This window comes from Filicampus tigris, unplaced genomic scaffold (genome assembly GCF_054856515.1).
Source record: "Filicampus tigris isolate MCC_2025a unplaced genomic scaffold, RoL_Ftig_1.0 HiC_scaffold_24, whole genome shotgun sequence".
NCBI lineage: Eukaryota > Metazoa > Chordata > Actinopteri > Syngnathiformes > Syngnathidae > Filicampus > Filicampus tigris.
The window spans coordinates 379487-384173 of NW_028233405.1; the positions used below are offsets into that span (position 1 = coordinate 379487).

The 4687-nt window shown below is 46.1% G+C and overlaps 1 pseudogene; it reads left to right on the forward strand.

Moving 5' to 3' along the window:
- Window positions 1-274: 274 nt before the first annotated feature.
- On the forward strand, window positions 275-930 carry LOC147126174 (18S ribosomal RNA; annotated as a pseudogene; the record flags this gene model as incomplete).
- Between the last annotated feature and the right edge of the window lie 3757 nt (window positions 931-4687).

Sequence of the window (4687 nt, forward strand, 5' to 3'; positions counted from 1 at the left end):
GTTAAAGTGGACCAGAGTAGTAATGTGCATTTGCATTTTGGTGGCGATCGGTCGCCGTTTTAGACAACAGAACTGTCAAAGCGAGCAATATTACCACGCATGCCTTCCTCGCGTGACGTAGACCGCTGAGACAATATAACATAAGCTACGCCCAAAAAAGGGGCGGGGAAATTTGTTGGAAATCTAATCACAAAAAAAAAACCTTAAATCACTACAGAGTCTTTTGTGGTGCTGATGTCATTTTTATATACAAACCTATTATATAAGTGCAAATGGTAAGCTCATCCCAGTGTCCCTTTAAAGGAAATGACGCAAGGGCACCACCAGGAGTGGAGCCAGCGGCTTAATTTGACTCAACACGGGAAACCTCAGCCAGCCCGGACGCGGACAGGATTGACAGCTCTTTCTTGATTCCGTGGGTGGTGGTGCATGGCCGTTCTTAGTTGGTGGAGCGATCTGTCTGGTTAATTCCGATAACGAACGAGACTCCGGCATGCTAACTAGTTATGCGGCCCCGAGCGGTCAGCGTTCACCTTCTTAGAGGGACAAGTGGCGCTCAGCCACGCGAGATTAAGCAATAACCGGTCTGTGATGCCCTTAGATGTCTGGGGCTGCAAGCGCGCCACACTGAGCGGACCAGCGTGTGCCTTCTCTGAACCCCGCTCATGATAGGAACTGGGGACTGCAATTATTTCCCACCAACGAGGAATTCCCCTTAAGCGCGGGTCATAAGCCCGCATTAATTAAGTCCCTGCCCTTTGTACACACCGCCCGTCGCTACTACCGATTGGATGGTTTAGTGAGGTCCTCGGATGGGCCCCGTCGGGGCTGGCCACGGCGCCTGTGGCGCGCCGAGAAGACGATCAAACTTGACTTGATCTAGAGGAAGTAAAAGTCGTAACAAGGTTTCCGTAGGTGAACCTGCGGAAAGATCAATACCGGAGAGAGAGCTTGGCCGGCCACTCGCTTTTGCCCACACCGGAGCCGAGAGGCCGACGGCACGACCGCGCACGCGCCCCACGATGGCACGGGTGGGGGGCCAGACGAGAGCGGGCGACCGTGTTCGCCCCCGGAAGCTGGTCTTTCTGCCCGCGACGCGCACCCACCGCTGCCCCGGAGCGTACCCGTATGCGGACGGATTGGGTGTCTGGGGGGGCTGCGGCCCGCCGGGGAGAGTCACAGCTTCGGCCGGCGCCTAGCAGCAGACTTAAAACTCGTGCGGACCAGGGGAAACCGACTGTTTGATTAAAACACAAGGATCGCGAAAGCCCGCGGCGGGCATTCGTTGACACGATGTGATTTCTGCCCAGTGCTCTGAACGTCAAAGTGAAGAAATTCAATTCACTGCAAACCAAACCGAAAACTGTGAGCAGAAAACCAAGAACCCAACAGAACCGTGGATTTTATAAACCATTCGACCCCTAAATAATGATATGTTGATGATATTTTTCTTCATTCACTTTCACAGTTTGATCATTGATTGATGGAGGTGCTTAACAAAACAAATCGAAAGGACTTATGTTACAATAATATCAACATCATCATCTATGCAAAGGCATATGTTATATATCGTCACTGTCCTGTGAAAATCCATTTTTTTAATTTTTGTTAAATTTTCATGTCAATGGGATGTCTGTAACGCGGAAACCCCATTCATGTAAAAACATTTTTAAAAATGAAAAAAAAAAAAAGAACAGCGAGTATATGTAACGTGAGTTACTGTATACATTGTTATTCAACATTAAGTAGTAGTTACGTTTATTTTACAGTTACATTTACAGTGTCTTAGTGTTGCATCTGGCACTTGAGGGCAACCATTCAGGCCCTCATTGAAAAGGAGTTTCACACCCCTGCCCTAGACTAAGGCGTATATTATATTAAATATTACAAAATATTGTTGTACTGTCTTACCATCTTGCTTCTTGAGGCCGTATCTTTTGCCAGGGCTCTTTCCTCCATGATTCTTGCTGCTACCACCAGCCTTCTTGGAAGCAAACTGCAGAGTGGGCAGGAGAAAGAAATCAGCAGGATCTAAAAGCCCTGCAACCACAATATAATTACATATTAAGTGAAGAAGCAACCATCTCATACAGGGCTGAACAATTATGGAAAATCTAATTGTGATTTTTTTTCATAAAAATTGCGATTGCTATATGATTTGTGATTCTATTGTTATTATTGATAGCATTAGCATAGTGTGCATGCTTTGATTTCTCCAGTGCTTTCAACTCCATCCAGCCCACCCTATTGGGAGACAAGCTGGAGCGGGCAGGAGTGGCCCACCACCTCACCACATGGATCCAGGGTTACCTCACAAACCGGCCACAGTATGTGAGGACACAGGACTATGTCTGACGTGCTCCTCCGCAGCACGGGGGCCCCGCAGGGAACTGTCTTGGCTCCCTTCCTGTTCACCCTCTACACCTCGGACTTCAACTATAGCACCCCTACCTGTCAAATGCAGAAGTTCTCTGATGACTCTGCGATTGTCGGCCTCATCACAGGCGGAGATGATCGGGAGTACAGAGAACTTACTCAGGGTTTTGTGGACTCGTGCCAGCAGAACCGCCTCCTGATCACTGCGGGGAAATCCAAAGAGATGGTGGTGGATTTCTGTAGGCGCCATCAATCTGCACCTGCACAAGTGAATATCCGGGGAACAGATGTTGAGAGAGTCTCAACTTACAAGTATGTTGGTGTTCATCTGAGCAATAAACTGGACTGGAGCGACAACACAGGGTCTATAGGAAGGGTCAGAGCAGACTCTTCCTACTTAGGAGACTGAGGTCTTTTGGGGTTCAGGGGATACTCCTCAGGAACTTTTATGACTCGTGGTTGCATCGGTCATTTTCCAGGGAGTGGTCACCTGGGCAGGCGGCGTCTCGGCCCGGGACAAGAAGCGGCTGGACAAACTGGTCAGGAGGGCCGGCTCTGTCCTGGGCTGCTCCCTGGACTCTGTGGACTCAGTGGGGGACAGGAGGATGATGGCCAAGCTGTCATTAATGCTGGACAACCCGGGCCACCCCCTCCAGGGCACCCTAACAGCACTCCACAGCTCCTTCAGTGACAGACTGTTACACCCTCGTTGTCCAAAGGAGAGATTCCGCCGCTCCTTCTTGCCTGCTGCTGTCAGACTCTTTACCAAGAACATTGTGTAGTCTCTACAACCGGCGGACATTAGTGCAATTGTGAAGTCCTGCACCTGAGCTCATATCGTGCAATACCCAACATTCCCCACTACTGTTAGGCTAGTTTTATTTTTATCAAACGCTGTTCCTTATATTTCACTGCAGCACTGCAGCACTGTCACTTACTTAGAGTATTTTTCCTCTGTACTATGTACAGGCTCAAATGAGTGTTTCTTCATACTTTATATGTAGATGTATGTTGGTGTGTATATACATGTGTATATACACATGGTTACTACGTATATTTACATAGGTTTGATTCTGAATGTTTGCCGTTAATGTTATACATCAATGGCTACATTATGCCGCTGTCTCTGTGTGACCTATATCTTTGCTGCTGAAACACTGAAAATGTCCCCACTGTGGGATCAATAAAGGCCTTCTTATTCTATCTTATCTTAAAAAAAAATTGACTTGTTTTATACGCACCGAATGGAGCAAATGGCGGATTGTTGTTGTTGCAAATCTGCTTGCTACTGTCCGGACTATGCGTCCCTGGCTGATTCCATTCAGTGCAAGTCATCAGAGTAAGGTAATAACTAGGGATATGCGCGACTAGTCGTTTAACTGTTTAACCGTCTACGATTTATTAAACGTTTAGTATTTTAATAGTCAGTTAAACGCTGCATTCGCTGCAAGTATCACGTATCTTGTTCCTCATGCCTCTGCCTTGGCCTCTCTAAACAAGCTTAGCTTAGAGAGAGAATTGCTCCCCTCCCCCCTGCCCACACGCACACATAGTAGGGGGCGTGGACACTAAGGCTAGGTTCACACCGCAGGTCTTAATGCTCAATTCGGATTAAAAATAAAAAATAAAAAAATAAATAAATAAATAAATAAAATTTTTGCCGAAGCGTTCATATTACATTATAAATGCGACCTGGGTCTTGTCTGCTGTATAAACACGTGCGTCGCCAAAGTAACGCGCACGCATGTGCAGAAGAAGAGACGAACGACGTCACTCCCGAGTCCCGACGTTGTGTTTGCGGAAGTAAATGTGGTCCAGCGTGTCTCTGCATTTATACAGTCAAGTGATTAGAAAGGAGGTAGAAATAAATACAGTATTTGGGGAAAATCACGAGGCGACGCTTTAACATTTTTAACAGCTTTTTTCCAACTGCGTTAAGAGCCCTAAACAATCACTCTGTGTAACACGTGAAATATGCTAATGCAACAAGCTCCAGTTTTCAATATGCATATCACATCAATCAATCAATCACATTTTATTTATATAGCACTTTTCATACATAAAAATGCAACTCAAAGTGCTTTAAAACATTCAAAGCAAAACATAGATAATTAGAAAAAAAATAAAATATATATATTTTTTTTAAATCCATTCATGCCCTCCCTCCCAACAAACCCAAGACAGATATCCATTAGTACATCAGCAATCATTCACACACACCCACACAAAGTGCACAACCTGATAAAATGTGTTAAAAAGACATGACAAGGCACAGAGAAACCATATGAGGAAAGGGTACCCAAGGGGAGCT